The sequence below is a fragment of the Myotis myotis genome, unplaced genomic scaffold, assembly GCF_014108235.1.
Source record: "Myotis myotis isolate mMyoMyo1 unplaced genomic scaffold, mMyoMyo1.p scaffold_m19_p_9, whole genome shotgun sequence".
NCBI classification, from domain to species: domain Eukaryota; kingdom Metazoa; phylum Chordata; class Mammalia; order Chiroptera; family Vespertilionidae; genus Myotis; species Myotis myotis.
Window position 1 is genome coordinate 69632931 of NW_023416401.1, and position 23817 is coordinate 69656747.

At 42.3% G+C, this 23817-nt stretch overlaps 1 protein-coding gene across 1 annotated transcript in view; it reads left to right on the forward strand.

Moving 5' to 3' along the window:
• The window catches only part of LOC118663645 (SLX4 interacting protein), a 194863-nt gene that overhangs the window by 91838 nt on the left and 79208 nt on the right, over nucleotides 1-23817 (forward strand). The gene's annotated exons all lie outside the window — the stretch shown is intronic.

Below are 23817 nucleotides of genomic sequence, written 5' to 3' on the forward strand. Positions count from 1 at the left end.
GAATCAATGTTGCCCTGGGTTCTACATAAAAGTAAAAAGGCAGAGCCCTGATTAACGCAGTTTGCCATGCTAGATGCATGATGAGATGTTTTCTACAGTGAGTACATCAATGGCTTAAGGAGCATATATTTGTGGACTCCTCAGCTTTAAACGCTGTATTTAGGTTTATTCCTGGCCAACTAGGTCATATCATCTCTCTTTTTTAAAGCATTTTAAAATGTATCTTTATTGTTGTAAGTATTACAGAGGTCCTCCTTTTCCCCCCATTGACTCCCTCTATTTCATGTCTCCTTTTAACTGCACATGAGAATCCTCTGAGCAATGTGAAGATGGAGGGGCTTACTAAACACATGCTGGGCAGACACCCCGCTTGTGGTTTTGACTCCTTTTCTGGAATCAGGCCGTCCACCTTGGCTGCTATATCATGTCATGGGATCAGACCCTCACCCCACCTCCTGCCTGCTCTGCCTTTTCAGGGAAGTTCAGGTTCATTTGGGAAATTGGGTGTTTAGACCGAGAGATACAGAGACTGTTTTATGAGTGCTTGAAAAGACCGTAGATGATGTATTCCCTGTTTTCAGTGTACAGTTTGATATGTAGCTGGCAGCTCAACATCATGTGTTATGTGTCCTCTGTGTTGTATTTATTTTTGCCTCCTTGATCTGATGTGGGCTGAAAGAAGTGGGTTCAGTCCTCTATAACTCTTGTGTTCCTCTTGTTTTTAAATTTGTTTCATTCAACAAATATTTATCACTTGCTTCCCATGTGCCAGGAAGTTCTCAGCTCTGAGAACATAATCTTGAATAAGACCAATAAGGTCCCTGGTCTCACGGAGGTACATTTTAGTCAGGGGGAGACAGATATTGCACAGGAAAGAAAAAAGATAATTTTAGGTACTGAAGATATGCTGGAGGAAATAAAAGATGGTAATTTGATGACTAGTGACTGGAAGTGGATGGTCAGAGAACCTCTCCGAGGAGCAGCATTCAAGTTGAACTCCAAGTCACTTATATGCGGAATCTTAATAACAAAATAAATCAACAAACAAAACAGAAACAGACTCATAGATACAGAAAACAATCTGATGGCTGCCAGATGGGAGAGGGTCGGGGGGGACCGGGTGAAAAGGTGAAGGGATTAAAAAATACAAATTGGCAGCTATAAAATAATCACAGGTATGTAAAGTACAGCAAAAGAAACCTACTCAATCCTCTTATATAATGAAGAGCTAATATGCTAATTAGACCGAACAGCAGAACAGCCCAACAGCCGTCCAGACGACATTCCAGATGACCATCTTGGTGACCTTCCAGATGAAGCTGGGGCTGCGAGGGCTGGCCGAGGCAGCCGGGGCTGCCAGGGCCAAGCCCCTTGCACGAATTTCGTGCATCGAGCCTCTAGTATTGTAATAACTGTATGGTGCTGGGTGGGTGCTAGAGTTATTGGGAGACATACTTTGTAGGTTATATAAATGTCTAACCACTATGCTGTACACCTGAAACTACTGTAATGTTGAATGTCAACTATAATTGAAAAATAAAGTAAAATTACTAGACATCCAAGAAAGGTGGGGAGAGGTACCTCCCTAGGAATCTAGTAAAAGTGAGTTCTAGCAGAGGAGCAGCAGGTGTAAAGGCTTTGAAATAGAAACAAGTAGGGCATTTTAGAGGAGCAGGTTTTGCAGTGTTTTTCTATCTGCATTTGTATTCTGTCTGTTACATTCGATTCTCAGGATAGTTTTAAGTTGTTTATAGCTTTTATCCTCTATCATTAAAATGCCCTCCTTTAAATGTCTCATTTAATTCTCCTTACTGCCATGTAACAGTTTCCGGCATTGTGTCCCTGCCTTTGGTTTGTTTTTCCTTTACTTAACTCCCTGTCTCCTCTGAGTCATCCAGGTATTTCTCCACTTGAATGCAGTGAACTCCAAAGTCATGTGTGGATGTGCCAAGGTGAGGGAGAGAGTTAAGTAATTCACTATGCTGTGAAAGAAGTTTAGAACTTTTATGAATATTTAGTTGGATTTAAAAAAATGAGTCAAAGGATTGCTGTCAGCATCCTCAATAGGTGGGTACAGCCCAGGGTCCTCTGAGAAAGCTGAGGAGAAGGTGGAAAGGCATGGCAGTGGCGTCCTCACCTGCTGGCACAAATTTAAGGCCAGGATGTGGTGTGCGAATGCTTCAGGGTGTTGTCAGTATGGTTATTTCATAAAACACAGCGGTCTCTAGTTCCCACCTCACCCCCCCCCCCACCCCTCAGTAATAACCAGTGTCTCGAATAGGGGCTTACACCCTTTTACTGCCTCCACAAGGTAGGTAATAGCTGGGGAAAATGGACTTTTATAAGCCACAATCAACTTTATGTCAAGAGGGGGAAACATCAATATTTCAAAACCTCTGGGGATACTGCTCAGATGAGCCCTGTGTTTGATCTAATAAAGCAGAGCTCCCCTTTGAAAGGAGAGAAGATTGGACAGGTCACTCGAGGGGCGAGAAGAGGCATTGAGGCAAGGCTGAAGGAAGTCCCTGTGTGAGTGCAGGGGGAGGTGGGTACAGGCAGAGTAGGGAGTACCTTCCGGCGGAGCCAGGGTCCTGTTTGTTTTGTTTTCTGATCTGTGTTCAGCTTCTGGCACAGGGTGGGTGTCTGGTGTGCTTTTAAGTGAATGAGTGAAGGCCAGCCAGAGAGTGCAGGGGACAGTGGATTGATTGACATGAGGCTGGAGGAGGTGGCAGGGGCCAGACCTCAAGAGGCTTGTAGCTAAAAAGACCATCTGGGTTATCATGAAAATTGGAACCGTTTTTAGAATAAAATGGGCTGCTATTAATAATTATATTTGGACAGTAAGGCATGAAATGAGACTGACTTGGGCAAACAAGGATGTATGGTCAGCTTCTTACAGGCCACTATAAGGAATTTATCTTTTTCTCTGAGAGCAGTGGAAGGCCCCTCAAAAAGTTATAGCTTGATCATGCTGGTAACAGATTGAAGGTGGGTTGACTTAGGAGATCATGAGAGACTGTTGCTGTTAAGGGCCAGGAAGGAGAAGGTCGTGGTTTGGACTGGAGGCCAGGATGGCGAGGTGGGGAGAACACAGATGTTGTGATGGGTTGTATGTGGCTGCTGAGGAAAGGGACATGCCAAGGTCTCCATAATGGACAGGCTGAGCCAGAACAGAGAAGGAGTGGGACTGGGAGAATGTGTAGTTTTGGACAGGTTGAGAAATCAAGGTGTGAACTTAGGAGATTTTGTCCTCAGGCTTGTAGATTCCCAAACTAGGAGAGAATAGGAGAGAAGACTGGAACTCCACCAGTGTTTCATGCACTCCGTGTCTCCCCTTCCCCCAATTCCTGTTACAACAACCCCTGGCCCCTCCCATTCACTACTTGCTTATGCTTGAACTTTTATTAACCAAAAGCAAAATCCTTCATTAGAAGTAAATGTATTTAAAAAGCAAATTTTGAGTAAGCCTGTAAGACAGAGTGAATGGTATGTCAGAGAGAGGAGATTGGAGAATGCTTTGTTTAGAAAAGCATGAAGGAGCTGGAGAAGTGCTGTTTGGGAAGATGAACTTGGAAACAATCATGAGGTACTAAAGGACACAGTATTGAGACTCCACAAAAGGGGTCTTCTGCAAAGTGAACTTGAATCTTGAATTTAGAATGGCCCTTATGGTATCTCTGATTTGTAGACTTCTAGTGTACTTTTTACATAATAGTCTTCTCCATTCGGAAATCTTGAGAGCACACTCTTGTTTTTGGAATGTAAAGAGTTTTACCGCTTGTATGACCAGGAGGAGATAGTAACTTTCAATTGTGTTGGCTGGGTTGGAATGAGGAGTACTTCTACATAATCAATTGGAAATATTGGAATGATGTGGTCTTGCAGCTGCCTGTTAATTCATTTCAGAAAAAGGAAAAGCAAATAGCTTAGTGTCTTTGCATGTGTGATACTCAGAAGCCAGCAGTCTTCAGTTTCCTGAGGTCTGACTCTCTTGGGAGGAATTACCTTGACTGCAGGTAACTGACAGGCTGTGAGTAATGCCAGCCAGGCCACCATTGCCCTCTTCTGGTAAGGGGCTAATGCTACAAATGCATTGAGTTTTACAAGGAAAGAAAACTCAAGCTCATTTTTCACTTTGGTCAACCATGCTTTGCCATTTGGCATAAATCCCTATAATGAAATGAATGTTTAGTTTAAAATATTGTAATACATATTCAGACCGTGGAACCATGTGAGGGTCTAACCCAGTTTTGGCTTGTGGGGACTACTGTAGATATCCATATCATTTTCCACAGTTTGGGTACTTGCTCTTTGGCAAAAAGGATTTCTTTCAGCCATTTCTCTGCCTATGAAACCCTGTCTGGCTGCTTCATTAGCTAACATGTGTGAAATTGCATTATTGATAATGGCAGCAAATATCAGGAATATGGTTTCAATAAAATTTTAATATATATCTGAAGCATTAGGACACAGAACATTATAGGCCTGGGATAAACAATTCATATTCAATAAGGGCATTTTACCATTTCTTGGTGGCATATTTACACAATTTATAATTAGAGATGTTATGTTACATGGTAAAATTTAAGAATATGTTAAGATAACTCCATTGTGAGGGGCAATGAAAATATGGGGTTGCCATGGTGAAAGGACAGTTCCCCTTTTTCTGTTGGTGCTCATTATTTTCTAATAATCTTTGATTAGCAATCCCTCTGCCCTCCCTAACTGGGAAAACAGTAAGAATACACAAAAGCTAAGTGGGCTTTGCTATTTAAATCAACCCTGTAGTGAATACCTAGAATGGAAATACTATTTTGTAAGGAATTTAAGCACTTTTAAAATATAACTCCATTTAAAATTTAGATTTTAATGTGCCATTAAGTAACTATTTGGCATTTAAAACCTGAAGGATATCATAAATGAAAGCTGGCTACCATACTTTTTTTTTAAAAAAAAAAAATCTAAACACGATGTTGATCTTTTTAAGATGGATCAATTTGCTATTCATGGTTCTGTTAATCAGTTTAATTTTTCTAGTAATTTTATAGTCACAGGTCATCTAATAAGTCATGATCTCATTATGATATTAATATGCATGTGAAAATTCCTTAAGTATTACCCATCTACCTCTATGCAAAGACCCTTTTGCAAATTGGCCAAAAAAAAAATGGTTAGTTAACTGTCTCTCAAGAGAATGGGCAGTGCTATCTATCATTTAGATTTTTACACAAGAAATGAATGATATAGTCTGTTTCTAGAATATTATCTGTTCAGAATTTCTGCATACCTCCCTCCCTTCATTCATTGGTTTAGTCCTTATTAAAAGTTAAAAGTGATATAAGAATGCTTTATAATCCATTTGTCTGCTGATGGGCACTTAGGCTGTTTCCAGATCTTAGCTATTGTAAATGATGCTGCTATGAACATAGGGGTGCATATATCCTTTCTAATTGGTATTTCTGATTTCTTGGGATATATTTCTAGCAGTGGGATTACTGGGTCAAATGGGAGTTCCATTTTTAATTTTTTGAGGAAACTCCATACTGTTTTCCACAGTGGCTGCACCAGTCTGCATTCCCACCAGTGCAGTGCACTAGGGTTCCTTTTTCTCCACATCCTCGTCAGCACTTGTCATTTGTTGATTTGTTGATGATAGCCATTCTGATAGGTGTGAGATGGTACCTCATTGTCGTTTTGATTTGCATCTCTTGAATGATTAGTGACTTTGAACATGTTTTCATATGATGCTTGGCCTTCTGTATGTCCTCTTTCAAAAGGTGTCTATTTAGGTCCTTTGCCCATTTTTTGATTGTTTATCTTCCTTTTGTTAAGTTGTATGAGTTCCCTATAAATTTTGGAGATTAAACCCTTGTTGGAGATAACCTTGGCATATATGTTCTCCCATGCAGTGGGTTTTCTTGTTGTTTTGTTGATGGTTTCTTTTGCGTGCAGAAACTTTTTATTTTGATGTAGTCCCATTTGTTTATTTTCTTCTTAATTTTCATTGCCCTAGGAGCTGTATCAGTAAAGATATTGCTACGACATATATCTGATATTTTGATGCCTGTGGTTTCCTCCAAGATTTTTATGGTTCCCTGTTACAGTTAAATCCTTTATCCATTTTGAGTTTATTTCTGTGTATGATTTGGTACAGCCTAAGTGCCCATCAGAAGACAGATGGATTAAAAAACTGTGGTACATCTACACAATGGAATACTACGTTGCTATAAAAAAGAAGGAACTCTTACCATTTGCAACAGCATGGATGGAATTGGAGAGCATTATGCTAAGAGAAATAAGCCAGTCGGAGAAAGATAAATATCACATGATCTCACTCATTTGTGGAATATAGAGAACAACATAGACTGATGAGCAAAAATAGATCCAGAGACAGAGAAGCATCGAACTGACTGTCAAACGTCAGAGGGAAGGCGGCAGGGGCGGTGGTGTAAGAGATCAACCAAAGGACTTGTATGCATGCATATAAGCATTACCAGTGGACGCAGACACCAGGGGGATGAAGGCATGTGCTGGGGGGGTGGGAATGGCCAGGGAGAGGTAAGTGCGGGGATGGGAGGGAGGATAATTTTGTAATAGCTACATATGAGCCAGGGGGCGGGGTTACTTGAAATATCAGGGCGACCGCTCTGTAGGGTATATGATTGTCTAACTACTGTGTTGTGCACCTGGAACTATTCAGAATAATATTGAATATGAACTATAATTGAAAAAAAGATGGAAAATTGTATGTTATGTCTTTCATCACAATAGTAAAAAATTAAAATATACATATCTAAAAAAAAGAATGCTTTATAGAGTGGGTATAGTTTGCCAGTAGGCCAGGTGGTGAATCATGGAATGCAATTGTTTCTGTTACCAAATTGAACCTTTAACTCCAAGAAAAAGGCCCTCATTGATATCGTCTGGCAAGGTCAAGGCCAAGAGGACCCTTTTTGTGATGGGAGGATGTGTAGCAGCCCCAGTTATCTTCTCTGGCTGGGCATTTTGTAGTATTTCTTTAACTCTGGACCATTTGCTCCTCTTGCTCTTGCTCTTGCTCTTGCTCTTGCTCTTGCTCTTCCTCCTCCTGGTGACTGGCCTTCGATCCCTGCAAATTCTCCAGTACCTGAGAAGTCAGCTGCCTTCATGTAGCCATTTCTAGAGCAGGGTTTCTCCACTTGGGTACCAACGACATTACTGGCCAGATGAGTCTTTGTTTTGGGCTACCCTGTGCATTGTACAATGTTTAGCAGCTTTCCTGGACTCTGTCCCACTAGATGCCAGTCTTGACAACTCTAAATGTTTCCAGACATTGCATATTGGGGTGGATGGGGCGGGGGTGGGGTGCGGGAGGGAAAGGTGGGGTGATTTTGCTTCAGAACCACAGTTCTAGATTATGGATGATATATTTCTTTTCCTTTAGCTTTATTACACGAGGTAAACTGCACTGTCACACTTCATCAATGTGGCACATGGTGTATTTTAGCCTGAAGATTCCTTAATTTGAGGAATTCAGAGTGGGGAATAGGTTTCCTATTGAGGCCTAATGCCGGAGGCATAGTTCATTGGGAGGTACATACCAGAAATAATTTAATTTAGCTCCTTATTTCTCACCAAGAAAAATATTTAGTTACCCTATTTGTTAAATTGGGAACAGGCATCATAAAACTTTATTTCATAGGAATAACTAACTCTAAACTTCATACTTGTAGTATTAAAAGAGAGATGATGAAGGAAGGATAGAAGCAGGCCAGTGGTAGAGGTGTAAAGATGAGGAAAAATAGAATCTGATTTGGAAAGAAGAAAAATGAATTGGAGAAGAATAGAAAAGAGATTGAGGAAGAAAGAGGCTAGGTGATTTTAAAAGTTTTAAAAATCGTTACCTGCTACTCATCTCGTAGAGTTCTCATTTCAAAATGTACCACTTGTTACCTACCATGTTTTTAAGAGATGAGTGGATTTATCAGCATTTATAGATCTCCAGTTGCTCTTAGTAATCCTTCAGAAAATTATTGGAGAAGGGGGAATAGTTAGTTGCTGGTCTAAGGGAAGATCAGTATATTTTGGTTTGTGGGAGAAAAATAACTAGCAAAATATCACCACCAAGGGTGAGTGGAATCAAGCAGATGCCAGGATCTGCCTCCCTATCTCTAATTTGTAAGAGTATGTGTAGTCTCTAAATTGGAACAGTTTGAAAGTGATCTAGTTTTCTACAGTGGTTCTCACCCCAGCCAGCATATTACATTCAGGTAGGGAGCTTTAAAAATCTACTGATGTCCAGGCCCCATCCCAGGGTCTGACTTCATTGGCTCGGGGTAGAATTTGGATGTAGGCTTTCAGAATTCTCCAGATAATTCTAATAGGCCTCCTGGTGGCCAAACTTATTTCTAGGCCATTCCTTCTCAAAAGTCTGTCTCCAAACTAGGAGTGTGGCCATCACCTGGGATTCTGTTAGAAATGTACACTCTCAGCCCCACCTCCAGCCTGTGAAATGAACTCTGGGGGTAACGCTTTGCAATCTGTGTTTGTAAATGCTCTCCTGGTGAATCTGATGCACGCTCAAGGTTGAGAAACATTATTTCAGGCAGTGGGTAGTGGCGCTTAAAGACACTGAATCCTGAGAATCAAGGGTACATCATAGGGGATGTAGAAAATATCACTCTAAAGTTAATGATACTGTCTTCAGGGTTCATTTGCCTCAGGAGACTCTTCACTGATCCAAGGAGGAATGCCTGCAAGCTGTAACTTTCCACTGAGAGCCATCATGAGGCCTAATTGCTAATGTGTAGGTAGCAGCTGATACGGAGGTGTCCCTCCCACTCAGTCCACCTAAGCTTTCAACCTCACTCACAATATTCTTAATTAATAATCCTCAGCTTCTGAAGCCATTTCGTCAGTGGTCTCCTGTCCCAGCACGTTTCCCCTTTGAGCAGCCCTTCAAGAGGGTGTTATTCCCAGCATTCAATTAGAAAAGGAAAGTAGAGGTGGCTCTGAACAAGTCCTGTGACCCATTAGCTACCTCCCTGTATTCCTCTTTGTAGTTCCCTAGAAGTGGGTCAGGGGAAGAAACACTGGGCGCTCACCAGCAGCCCTCACCTGTGTTTGTCTAACATTCTTCTATCCCACGTGGCATTTCAATTTCCTGCCTTAGGCATGAATTGGTTAAAACTCCCTTTGAACTCCCGCTCATTTTGTAGAAACTTGATGAAGCAGTGATGAAAGTAGTTACAGGTTTGTTTCCTGAGCTTGGAGAAGCCCAGCAGAGTGGGAAGGGAAGTTCAGCACCAAGCGTTAAGTTTCATTCTCTGCCAAAGCCAAGGGATTAGGAGCGATTACAGTGGCTGCAATAATAATTTCAGGAATTCTCCTTGAATTTTGTGTTCTGATTTGATAAAGCAGGGTTGCGGTGAAAGGGGTGAAAGGTGAAGGGAAACTTAAACTTCGTAATCCTCTAATTGGCAGTAACAGTTTTTATTGCTTCATTTTCTATTTACAAGGAAAACACCTTTAAATAAAACAGTTCTATTGGATCAGCAGCGTCCATGGTAAAGTTCATAGAAATTTCCCAGGTTAGTCCCTATCATCCCTCACAGGCAGTCCAGAAGAGGCTTCTGGAATTCCCTGAGGGAGGGGAATCCCCTTGCATCACCGCCACTTCCTGTTATGGGGTTCCCAATGTTGTTTGCTCTTTTGGTTTTAATTTCTCATCGAAATAATAGAACCAGGATTTCTGAAGCAGACTCACTTTAAGGAAGTACCTATGCCAGTGATGGCAAACCTTTTGAGCTCGGCGTGCCAGCATTTTGAAAAACCCTAACTTAACTCTGGTGCCGTGTCACATATAGAAAGTTTTTGATATTTGCAACCATAGTAAAACAAAGATTTATATTTTTGATATTTATTTTATATATTTAAATGCCATTTAACAAAGAAAAATCAACCCAAAAAATGAGTTCGCGTGTCACCTCTGACATGTGTGTCATAGGTTGGCCATCACTGATCTATGCTATTTGCTATGGTAGCCACTAGCAACATGTAGCTATTTAAATTAATAAAAAAAATTGCTAATAAACAATTTAAATTAATTAGAATGAAACAAAATTCAAAATTCACATAGCCTCACTTCAGGTGCTCAGTAGCCAGAGGAGGCCTGTGGCTAAGGTATTGGACAGCACGCAGATATAGAACATTTCCTTCACTATAGAAAGTTAGCGGACAGCCTGGTCGGTTTTGCCACCCTCATTAGTGGGCTTACCAGGACTGTGTCATTATTTGTTAACTACTCCCAATTTATTAGTTTTCTGCTATTTGTTAACTACCACTGAACTCTAATTTTTTCTTTGAATGTAGTCCTAACAACATCTCTGTGGGAGCAGGCATGATTACTCCCATTGTACTGACATGGGAGGATTGAGAATCAGCCTGAGAAACTCCTCCCAAGCCATATGGCCAGTAAAAGCTACAGCAGGGTTTGGGCACACATCTGCCTGATTCTAAAGCCCATGCTTTATATGCTAAATTATCTCTTAGAAGACAAGTTCTCTGATTCTTGAGGTCAGTAAGCCCAGGTTGTTGGGGGTGTACTGAAAAACTAAAACCAGTAACCAAGTGGCTGTCATTAATGCAGCTAAGTCAGTAGCAGGTCCTTTCTGTGGTTTTTATCACTCCTCACAACTAGACCAGTGTTTTGTGGTAACACTCCAATATTGACGTGATTGTCCATTTTCACATGTTTTATGTCAGTACAGTTTGATCATCTGGGTTGAGTGGTGAGCACACTACCTCCCATGGCAGATCACATCCCAGTTAGAAAGCCTGTCAAATAGTACACACAGGGCTTTCTTGAACAGGATGATAAACATGGCCAAGGATGGAGAGGAGGCTGGCACTTGCCTGGGCTGGGCCTCTTTGAGGGTTTGGTAACCGTGAGCCTTGCAGAAGTGGAAACTTTTCATGTCTAATAGACCCCAAGAAGTCTTCACTCTGGTTGTGTTTTGGTTTGCAGCCATGTATGTCGACTCCATTTGCCCTCCAGTTCCATCGGCCTATCAAAGCACTACCCTCACCCAGTTTAGCAGAGCACATATAGCCCCTTAATCAACAGTAATTACACAATATTAATGTGCCAGGAAGAAATAAATGACAACTGGATTGAACAGAGTGCCTGTCACAGCTTTACCTGGCAAGTTTTCTTTGGTATATTTGAAAGTAGATGAGAGGATTCCAAAGAACAGTTACTGATGTGGGGGATTCCTTAAATTATTTTACATTTAAACAAATTTCTTTCAGTTACACAGGATCCCCAAGGTATTCATCAAAGACTCTTGGGTTCTCCCTCACCTCCCACTCCACCCACCCCTAGGAGATAGGAAAGTTGTGCTGCCTGTCTTTTATCCCCTTTCTTCTTTTAAGAAATCTCCCTTCAAGTCTGACCAGCCTTTTGAATAATCCATGAATTCTAAGCACTGATCACTAGGGGAATGTTTAGTTTTTCTTTTTCATTATGATTCATTTATAATTTTTCATAAATTTCTTTAACTTAGAGGCTGTACTGCTTTTCTTTTATCCTTGACATTGAAGCATATCAAGATTCTCAGGGATATAAAAGAAGATTTTCTTACAATTCAAACCCATAGTCCAGAGTTTCTTGATAAGAGATGCTGGATGAAATTGTGAGTGGAATTTGTGGGAACTGACATCCCTCTTATTAATCAAATTCCATTTTCAGATTTCTAAGTGGTCATAATTGGTCCTGAACATGCTGCCGACTGCTCTGAATGTTGCTAACTGAATGTTGCTTGTTTTTCTAGCCACTTAAGACCTTCTCAGCACAAGTTCTCTATAGACAAGTACATCATAAATGAAAAGCAGGTTATCTTTTCATTACATGTTCTCTGTTGCAGGAATATCTGAGGAGAGTTCATGTTTTCACCTTGTAATCTGGTGTGATTTCAAACCATCTGTTCTTCTAAGAAGCAGTGTGTGGTCAGAGTAAAACTGTGCAAAAGAATTACGAGGCATTTATTAGCTCTTAGTAGGAATAGGTGGGAACCTTTGCCCCATGTGTGTAAAGCTTATAGAACTGACAATTCAGAGTTCACTTAAAATGCCTTAGAATTTGAGACAAATTGTACCTTTAGAGAAAAAAACACAACAGCAACCTGTCTGTATTTCTTGAGCCCTTTGAATGGCTGGCACTGTGCTGAAACCATGTGTGTGCATCTTCTCATTAATCCTCCAAACAACTCCATAAGGTGTTTTCATTGTTTTACATCACAGGGACTTACATTTTACAATTTTACTTTGCTCCAGCGACTTGGAGCCCTGAGCGCAGGGCAGGGGTTTGAAGTCAGTGCATCCTGCCCCCAAGCCATAGTGCTCTTCATTGCTGCACATGCTCTGTACGTCCACAGGCGCATCGCCTGAGCATCAGTGTCTTGCAGGTTAATCTGAAAGAATGGTGTCTCAGAAATCATTAGGGAAAGTATCTGAAAAAAATGAAGCCACTTCTTATCTTTCAAAGGGCGGGAATGAGGGCCTGGTCCTAACTACACCCTGATGCAGGGTTGGGTTTTGTCAGCTTCAAATTCTACCCAAAGTTCCAGTGGCATATGTTCAGTTTTCATCCCTTCATAAAACCACTTAGGTTGTCTTTGCTTTATTTCCAGCAGCATTTAGCTTCCCTTCCCAAATCTTGTACATAAGAAAGACTCTGAGCCACCTTATGAGCACTCTAGGCAAAACAAAACAAAACAAAACAAAAAAAAACAAAAAACTTTTGCCCTGGCCCGTGTGACTCAGTTGCTTGGAATGTCGTGCCATACACCAGAAGGCGGCAGGTTCGATTCCCAGTCAGTCCACATACCTAGGTTGGGGTTCAATTTCCAGTCAGGACACATGTATGGGTTGCATGTTTGATCCCTTGTTGGGGCACCTATGGGAGGCAACCAGTCAGTGGTTCTATTTTTTCCCCCTCTCCTTCCCCCACTCCCTCCCTCCCTCCCTCTAAAAATCAGTTGTTTTTTTAAAAAAGCATATCCTCGGGTGAGGAAAAAAAACAAAACACTTGTAGTAAGAAACCAGAGACCATTTACTGGAGGACATTAGTCTCTTACTCTTTATTTGTCCTCCTTTTAGGAGTTGTCATCAAACCCATTAGCTCTGCTTTTCTGTTATCTTTCTCATTCCTTTGTGATTTGCTCCTTACCCATGTAGAATCTTTTCCCAACCATAGCAATAAATCTGTTAAGAAAAACAAACAAGGGCCTAGCAAAGTATACATCCCTGACCTGTAGTCAAGTCTTACACCAGGCACCCAACAGGAGAGAGACACTCCATTGTGATTCCTTTTTGTTCAGACAAGTCACACCCGGCCCTTGCATCCCTTTCAACCAGAAACGCTTGAGCTCAAAGAAATAGTCATCTATTGCAACCAAGGAAGCCCCACACATTTCCTCTAATAGATCTGAGTTCACATTGTCATCCAGGTTTTGCCTCTTGTTCCATCTGATCGGAAGGTGGAGAAATAACCATTTGGTTTGGAGCAGTGGACATTGTTACCCATTTTCTGGGGTGACAGCATTCTGTACATAGGTGAGGCAACCTTAGTTGTAAACCATGGGCTTGAATCTGCGGTGTTTCTTGTTCTGAGGACAGGGTGCAGGGGAGGGAGTGGTAATCCCTTCTAGAGAGAGGCCAGGCAGACACTTAAGTCATTTTTGTCGTTGTACTGTTTTATTCAGTTAACATTCTTCACTGCCGGCTGCGTGCCAGGCCCCGTTCTAGGCATCGACAACCTAAAGGTAACAGAAGGCAGCGTCTCCCTAAAAGCCACTAATGGAGATGGGTGTGTATGGCCTGTGAGGAGTTCCACAGCGGAGGCAGGAATAAAGTGTGGTGCTGCACAGGAGAGCCTAGTCCTGCCTGCCGGTTTTGGAGGATGCTCTGGGGGAAGAGCCCACTGGTTGCTGAGATTTTTGCCTCAGCCAGCTTCATTGAGTGTTTTCCTTTTTCATGGCTTACCAGTGATGGCGAACCTTTTGAGCTCGGTGTGTCAGCATTTTGAAAAACCCTAACTTAACTCTGGTGCCGTGTCACATATAGAAATTTTTTGATATTTGCAACCATAGTAAAACAAAGACTTATATTTTTGATATTTATTTTATATATTTAAATGCCATTTAACAAAGAAAAATCAACCAAAAAAAATGAGTTCATAATGTCATAGGTTCGCCATCACTGGCTTATACCATGATTTTTAGCCATGTGACTGGCATTTGCTGTCATTGGCTGCCAAGTCTAAATCATGCCACAGAAATCAGCACAGCAGAAAATGTGCCCTCCTGTTCTCTATTCCAAAGGATGGCAGATTTTACTACTGTGCTTGGGTGGCCCACAATGAACCAAAAGAAGGCAGTACAAGGGGCTAGACTCCATGTGGCTCTTTTATAACCTTTATAGGAGGGCAAACCTGTGGACAAAGAGAATCCAAGCAAATGGTTGCAAACCAAAGCACAACCAGGATCTTAAGAGGAAGGCAGATGGAAGGAGAACTGTGTTCATTCTTTTTATACAGAGGGAAACTGACACCCCAAGAAGGGAGGTGGCGCACCCCTCCTAAACCGGGGAGTGGTCAGAAGAGATTTGCAGCCTTGAACTTTCTGTGCCAGGCCAGTCGCCTATATGTCATCAGAGGGCTTTCTTTGGCTGCCATGATCTCGGTTTAAGGCTGTGCCTGATTCTGTTACTAAGACTAAAGAGTGTTCCTTGTACCTAGCCTGACAAGCATTGCCAGGTTGACAAGGCACCTCACCAAACAAAAGCCAGCCCTGATCACCAGGGATCTTCTAGAGCAGCGGTTGCTAAGCGGTGGACCGCGGACCACTGGTGGTCCATGAGGTCCGAAAGATTGGCGACCTCTGTTCTAGAGAAAAAGAGAGCTCTTCAGTCTCCCAGTGTTTCCAGAACACTGAGTGGGCATCGTCTATGCCTCTCTGGGTTGTCATGAGAATGAAATGTAATAAGGTACTGAAAAAGCTTGACACACAGTATCTGGTACACAAGTACTCAATGAATCTTAAGTCTTGTTATTGCCAACTGGTTCACCCTTAGCAAGTTTTTGGGAGTAGATATAATGTATTCCAATAGAATGACTCTTTATTCTTCCATCCCCTGACCCGTCAGCTGGTTTATAGTATATGCCATTCTAAAGGTAGGCTGGTCTGTGTTTTTGTTTTTTTTTTTTTTCTTGAATATAAACTGCAAGCTTGGATTTCTTGGACAAGTAGTTTAATGAGGAAGTAATTGGTTAAGTTGGCGAAATATTTGCATTGACTTTTCCTCAGCTGTAACTCTCTGAGTAGAATTGTTAATGTTAGGAGACCTCTCTTCCTACCCCACCCCACGCCACCTTCCACATGGTATTGCTCTGGTCTCTTCTGCATTCCTTCCCCCTCTTCTTTCTCATCTTTCTTCTCCCTGACCACTCTTCCTGCCCCAGTGTCTCTGTGGTGGGGCTCTTGCCGCTGCACTGCTCTCTTATTCTAACAGGATACCCCCCAGTGGCAGGTTCAGCACCTGAAGTCTCTGTGCCTCCCTTCAAGCATGCAGTCAAGTTGCCCAGTTAAGGGAGCTGAGGGACCCTGTTCAGAATCCTTGGTTCAGTCACCTGGTGCTAATGGGCAAGCATGGCTGCCATCGCTCCCCCTGCAGCGGTTCTCAACCTGTGGGTCGCGACCCCTGAAAATACATCCTGCATATCAGATATTTACATTACGATTCATAACAGTAGCAACATTACAGTTATGAAGTAGCAACAAAAATCATTTTACGGTTGGGGGTCACCACAACATGAGGAACTGTATTAAAGGGTCGCGGCATTAGGAAGGTTGAGAACCACTGCGCCTAGAGGGAAGAGGGGCTAGTTCCCAAGTACAGCCTTAAGAGTGCCCCCACCATGGAGTCTGGAAAGGAATCTTGAGTCTCTTTCCACAGAGGATATATTTCTTCAGAGTAAAGCATGGCAGTAGGTGTAGAGTCTAACATCTGGATTTGATTTCTGGGTCTGTCCTTTACTGCCTGTGTAATATTGGACGAGTCCTTACCGTGTCTGATTCCACTGTGAGTGGTAGTTGTGCCCCTTCACAGGCTAGTGGCCAGGATTACATGGAATACTCTAGGTAAAGCTTAGCACAAGCCTGGAACACAGGTGCTCTGTCAACAGCACTAAATTTTCTTTAAAGGCCATGTGGCTTTTTAATTCCATGCTGTAACACACATGCAACTTGTTTTGCTATGAAAGTATTTCATGTTTTTCCTAAAGCTTTGTAGTAAAGTTGATGCGCCAGGAAGATAATTGCCATGCTTTTTCATGAAGCCGTTCAACAGAAGTATCTTTCTAGATTTAGTATCAAGAATGATTGAGTTAGTCTCAGCACCAGGTCATTCTCACCTTATGGACTCCAGTTGGCCTTTCATTTTTTACATTTGTAACTAGCAAACTCAGAGCCAAATGTCACAGAGGCTTTCGTCTATGGTGGGAATTTTGTGCAAACCTGTCACTGGCTTCATTTTGGTTTTACCCTGTTTTATTTGTTCTTATTTCCTTCCTTTTTAATCTTTGCCTTTTTAATCCAAACTGCCTTAAATCCTTAGAACAGGTGTGTGTAAAATGCCAGTGATAATTGCAACAGACCCATATGGATGAGCTGCCTGTGGACAACCTCATGGGCATGGCTGAAACTACTCACTTGCCTTGGGTGTCAGCCTTCCTTTTCCTCCTTTCACACCCAGCCACATCCTCTTGATTCTGTCTTCTGAGAATCCCTCATATCTGCCCTTTCCTCTTCACCTCAGGATCACCTTCCATTGACTCTTGTTTGGACTCTTGTGATGACTTTAAACCTGTATGGCTGGCTCCGGTGACTTCATCCCATTAGGCCATGCTCCACACTCCTACCTGAGAGCGCGCTCCAGCCCACAGGTCTTATCAGCCCCCTTGGCCTGTCCAGGGCTCCTTATGGTCTGAACCTTCCCACCTGGTTGGCTTCCTCTGTTGCTTTGCTTTTGCATGATCAAACTCCTGTCCCCAGAGCACCCCATCCAGGCCTCTTTTCCTATGTGGGTGCTACTTGTTGTTCTTCTTCCACCGTTTGCCCTCTTTCTCAGGGTTTAGCTGAGACATCAGGCCCTCTTCCCTGGTTTCCCTCAGGCACCATTGCCACTCAGCTACCTCTGGCCCTTGGGTGTGTGCTGTGATCACACTTTCTACAGTGCTCTGTTGTTGCTCCCCTCCCTCCCTCGGGGTCTGGCCAGGTGCCCCTATGAAGGTCCATGGAGAATAAATGAATGAATGAGAGGTTGTGGGAAACCTTCCATATATCTCAGAGTTCTGAACCTGCTTTCGTGATGTCTACATGTTAGCATTTTACTTCTATTTTACATCTAATGTAAAATCAGAAGACAAGTCCACCTCTGAAGACTTGGAAATAGTTGAAGTTAAGTCGCAGCTTTGAAATTTTTATGGAAGAGGTAGGAAAAATCACCAACATGCTTGGTTGGCTGTGGGTTTAGGATGAGGTAATCCTAGGATCCTTGTATTCTTTTTTTTTTTTTTCAAAATATGGAAAATGACTGGTTGTCACTGGTGATGACATAGTTGTCGCCACTCCAGAATGAGGAGGGAGGAAGTTGTTCTGGGACATATCAGTGTCCTGGGCTGAATCAGAGTGGCCTTGTCACTAGAATGAGTTCAGAGCCCTTGGTATGAAGATAAGGCTGTGGTTTGCCTAAAATTCAGAGCTCATTTTTCCTGTCATTTTCCTCCTTCCTTTCATTTTCATTAAATTTTTTAAAATCCTTACCCAAGGGTATTTTTTTTATTGATTTTTTTTAGAAAGTGAGACTGAGTCAGAGAGAGAGAGAGAGATATTAATGTGAGAGAGAGACACATTGATTGGTTGCTTTCTGCACATGCCCTGACCTGAGTGGGGAACTAACCTGCAACCCAGGTAACTGCCCTTGACCTGAAGTTAACCCCTAGAGTGCCGGGGAGCGCAATCTCGCTCCCCCTGTCTTTTGCCAAAAGTGCCAGGAGCACTATCAAAGCTTCAAAATGGCGTCCAGTTCTAAGTCTGCTTTTATTAGTGATGATGATATTGCTAAATATGTCAATGTAGTAAAGGTTTCCTTGAGTTTTTGAATATGTAACTTCATTTACTTGCGATTCATAATTTTTTTCCTAGACTGCTGTAAAATCAGCAAAAATGCCTTGGCAATTTTAGCATAGTTCCTAGGATATTGGTTGGCACTCAAAGGGTTAAACCCAAGACACTTGGGTGGGCTGGCTGATGCTCTAACCATTGAGATCACTGGCCAGGGCCTTTTCATTAACTATTAAGCACTTAGTCTGAGTCTTTACTGTGCTAATCTCTGGAATGTGGAGTGACTGAGGTGAGGACCTGGTCTTTACTAAGGAGGAAACAGTCTAGTAGGGGAAGCCCCTACAGGGACCAGCCATTAAATGGGGAAATAAGTGAACACATGAAGCATGCGCCTGATCCAGAGGAGGGCGGGACAGGCCATTCAGAAAAGTTCCCCAGAGTTGCCCACACTCTTGCTAGGGCTCAAGGCTGCCTAGGAATTCACTAAGCACAGGAGCACTGAGGTGCTTTGGAAGCCAAGGGCAAAAAAGCAGGTACCCGAGAGCAGTGCGGGATAGTGGGAGACGGTGGGAGATGGGGCCTCATTAGAGACTGTGTGTTATGCTCACCGCCCCAGAAGGAGCCCACGGCTTGCATAGTATGTTTGAGATTGCTCTTGTAGGGACATGGAGAGGTTCCCCTACCAGACACCAAGAGAAGCCTTTTGCTTCTCTTCTGAGAACAAGAGAGGAGGGGTGTGTTTAGCTCTTTAAGAAGTAAAATCTGGAAGACTTGGTGAGTGTGGAGGGTTAGGGAAAGGGAGGAGTTAGGGTTAATGTCTAGGTTTTTGGCCGAAACTTCTGGGTGGAGGGGGCTAGAAGCTGGACCAGACCCTGGTCTGTTTACTCACAACCCAGGGCCTGGGAGGTGCAGCTCTTTTGAGTGGCCTTTGTCCTATTAAAGAGCAGCTCTGGCCTGAGAAAGATGTGATGTCTAGCGTGGTGTTGCTTCCTCCTGCCCCGCCCCAGAAGAGAGCTGGAGAGTTTATCTGCTGAGAGTAGAAATAACCTCCTAATTAAGGAGGAGGAGAGGCTGTGCTCCTGGCAGCAGTGAGAGGCTTCTTTTTTTTTTCTTCCCCAACTTCTGTTTACTCCTGGGAGAAAAGCAGCAGCAAAGCTCTGAGAGCAGGAACTTTAGAAAGGCAAAATACCTCTGATTAGTGTGGGAGTTGGAGAGAGCTTGCTGGGGAACTCAGAACTGGCTGCAGAGGGAGAGCCTGCTGTGGGGGAGGGGCTGCATGCCTGCCCCGAGCTGGAGTCTGGCAGAAATCCTGGGAAAGTTTGAGCACCAGAGTAAGACGATGATTTATTTTTAAAAAATTAAAGAGGCATTCTAATCAGTCTGTTTATGATCAAACTTACACTAAGTTATTTGGGATCAAAGTTGTAAAATGATGAGAAAATACCAAATTGGACCTTGCTATTTAATTCTTTAGAAAGTTACTATTACATAGTATCAGTCGCGATTGTTGAAGCATCATGGTATTTTTTTTTTACTATTTTAAAAATTATTTTTGCTAATGAAGAAGGGGAAGCAAAGAGGAGTCAGGGTAGAACACCCACTACAATGTGTTACATTACATTTTGCATCCACTAGCAATGTCTGAGGCACACCTCACTGCTTTGGAGGGGCTCTCATTCTGCAACCCGTGGAGCCTCAGCAGGCCTGTGGTAGAATTCACAGGGTCCATGAACTTGGGTGGGAAAGAAAGTTAACATCTTTATTTTGACCAAGTTCTAATAAATGTATTTTTTATTATGAGTGAGGTATTCAGAACATAATAGTATTAGCAATATTTGTCACCATTAGAAATAAAATCTCTTTTCATATTGTATTATAGTTGTGGCACATATCCTATATAATAAAAGTCTATTATGTTAAGTGTCCGGTCGTCCGTTCAATCAATCAAAGCATAATATGCTAATGATATGCTGAGGCTGCCCAACCGCTTGCTATGACGTGCACTGACCACCAGGGGGCAGACGCTCCGACTGGTAGGTTAGCTTGCTGCTGGAGTCTGGCCAATTGGGACTGAGCAAGATGGGCTGGACACTCCCTGGAGCCCTCCCACAGTCCCTCCCCAGCTGGCCAATCTCCCGCATCCCTCCCCAGCCTTGATCATGCACCGGTGGGGTCCCTTGGCCTGGCCTGCACCCTCCCGCAATCCAGGGCCGTTCAGGAGATGTCCAAGAGCTGGTTTTGGCCTGATCCTGCTCAACACAGGAGCTGCCCCCTGGTGGTCAGTGCGCTCCCACAGGGGGAGTGCTGCTCAGCCAGAAGCTGGGCTCACGGCTGGTGAGCACAGTGGCAGTGGCGGGAGCTTCTCCTGCCTCTGTGAAGTTGGACATCCCCTGAGGGTTCCTGGACTACAAGAGGGTGAGAGGGCGCAGGCCCGGCTAAGGCTCCTCCCCCCGCCTCCCCCCCCCCAAGTGCACGAATTTTGTGCACCAGGCCTCTAGTCTGAATATATAGCTTATGTTTATCACTACTTTGGATTTATAGTAGTTATATCCACCACTAGCTGACAAGAGCCAATGCCTTAAACAAGTACATACATTACTATATCACAATTTTTATCAGCTTCAGAGCTTGCCAAAGAGGTCCATGGCATATGAGAGGTTAATAACCCCTGGCTAAGATCATGTAGTTGTGGCAAAAGACCTCCACCTGGTGGCAGCATACTCCTTAAAGGTTAAATGTATAATCATTGTTGTGAAGGAATTTTTTAAAATAACAGTATATTTGAGTATGGTTTTCAAACAGTTTTGACCACAGCCCACAATAAGAAATGGGCTTTACATCATAACTCAGTACACTCCTAAAACAATACTCCACTTTACCATGTGACCCACTGATATTTCTTAATCCCATTTCAAGATTCTCTTTCACTAACATAAAATGCCTGTTGCAACACACTAAACTGCAGTGCAGTGTGTCACACTGTACCGTTTGACATTAGGGGAGATCAACTTTCATCATACCTCATGATTTATTACCCAGTGAACTTCACTTTGGTTTCCCCAAAATACCCACACATTTTCTGGGACATAATACTTACATTTTAAATAACTGTTAACAAATATGAACATAGTTTTACTCAGCATTTAAAAGCATTGTTTATTGTTGATGTATTATTTCTAGACAAGGAAAGGAACTTGATAGCACATATGCTATCAAGATATTTAACATTCCCATCACCACATTAAGTTCTCTTGTGCCCGTTCTCAGTCAGTTTCTACCTAGGCAGTTACTCTGTTTTGGGTTTTTTGTGTTTTTTTTAAAAAAAATGTATTTTATCATCTGTTTGTGTATATTTTATGGCAATCATTGTTCTGATTGCTTTGACCATAGACTTAGTTTTGCTATTCTAGAACTTTATATAAATGGAAGCCTACAATATATATTTTAGCCTGGCTTCTTTTGCTTAACATTATTTTTTAGAGATTAGTCCATGTTGAGTGTATCAGTAGTCTAGTTGAATGAATATATCCATTGAATAAATATACTCCTGTAGATAGACTTGGGCTATTATGAATAACACTTCTGTGAGCATTTTCTTCCAAGTCTTTTTGTGCACGCATGTTTTATCTCTCTTGGTGAATACATAAGATGGAATTGCTGGCTCAGTCAGTCAATAAATGTATGTTTATAGGAAACTGACCAACTATTTTTCAGAGTTGTTGGCCAGTTTACATTCCCAATAGCAATGTGTGAGAGTTTGGGTTGCTCCACATCATTACCAAGTTTTGGTGTGTCAGTCTTTTTAATTGTAGTCATTCTCAGAGGTATATAGATGTATCTCTTGGTGGTTTTAATTTGCATTTGTCTAATGACTGATGTTGAACACTTTTTTCATCTATTTATTAGCCATTTGTTTTTCTTATTTATGAAGTGTCTGTTAAAGTTGAGATTGTTTGTGGGGTTTGTTTGGATTTGTAGGAGTTCTTTACATATTTTGTTTGCCCATCTTTTAAAAATTTTAAATATATTTTTATTGATTTTAGAGAGGGAGAGAAAGAAACATTGATTGGCTATCTCCTGCCCCTCAATGCCCCTGGGCATTGAGCCTGCAAACCCGGGCATGTGCCCTGACTAGGAATCGAACCAGCAACCTCTCAGTGCATGGGCGGACACTCAACCAACTGAGCCACAGGGGCCAGGGCATGGATGCCCATCTTTTATGTCAGATATGTGTATTAATGAGTATTTTTTTCCCAGTCTATTACACACGTATTCCTTTTGTTAGTGGTATCTTTTGATGGCCAAAAGTTTTAAAATTTGACAAGTCCAATTGAACCATTTTGTTTTCTATATTTAGTGCTTTCTGGTTCAGGGTCCTGTCTAAGAAATCTTTTCTTACCCCAAAGTCAGGAAGATAGTTTGGTTTTTATGTTTGGGTCTATGATCCATCTCAAATTAATTATTGTGTATGGTGTGAGGTAGGTCTCCTTTTATTTTTTTCCATATTTATAGTTGGTATTCTCACACCAACTATAAATACTTTCTTTTCACCTATTGCACAGAATTTAAAATAAAAACAAACAAAACCTGTTAGCCAAAACAAAAGTGTTTTTTCTTATGGGCCATAAACAGACCCTCTGGGCCTCTTAGACTACCCTCTACCTTTGGTCTTGGTCTTCTATTCCTTTCTAAGGTAGGTCTTCCACAGTTATCCTGAGACTCTCAGAAGTTATTCATAAGGTTGAGGATTTCTAAGGCTACAGCTCTTTACAGAGTCTGTAGCTATGTCACAGCTGCTAGCCATGTGTGGCTGTCTAAAGTAAAACCAAATAAAAATTAAAAATTTAGCTTCTGGATCACAATCGCCAGATTTCAAGTGTTCAGTGTCCGTATGGCTATTGGCTACCCTGTTAACCAGTGCAGATACAATATTTCCATTTTTTTTCACAGGTGTCACACAGCACTAGCCTATCTATAATGATAAAAGCATAATATGCTAATTAGACCAGATGTCCTTCCAGACAACCTTCCCCACAACCTTCCCCTGAGGGAAGCCCAGGTCCCAGGTGCCAGAGAGAAGGCGCCTGCCCCCGGGGAAGAAAGGCCTACTCCTGCATTGGAGTGCATTGGGCCTCTAGTAGAATAAGAAAGAAGACAGGCCTTGTATACAGTTTGTAGGGTGTGAATGAAACTTATGTAGTTTTGATAACTGTCATTCAGCATCTGCCTTTCTCTCTTTGGTTCTTTTCTTCCATTCGTGCTTCCATTTCTATTCCAAGGTGCATTGTTCCTGCCAATCCTTTTTTCTGCCTAAAAATACAGGAGCTTACATATTTGTCCTCTCCTAGCTAGAAGAAAGAACTCTGCTGGCTGTTCACAGAATCATTCTTCCCTGGAGCCCACCTAATTCTGACCTATTTTACTTCTCCAGTGTTTGAACGTCTTCCAATTGCCTCTGGATGCCTGGGCATCCCCCTCAAGGCATAGCCCAGAGATAAATATGTTGTCTTTTCTATCCTGATTTAAAATGACATTTCTCCTTAGCATTTCTACCTTAAATACTAAGCTTGCAAAGAGTAATAGGTTATGACTGATAGCCCTGCTATGAACATTTCTGTCTAGTAGTGGACTTCGTTGCTATTTCATGAGCAGCCAC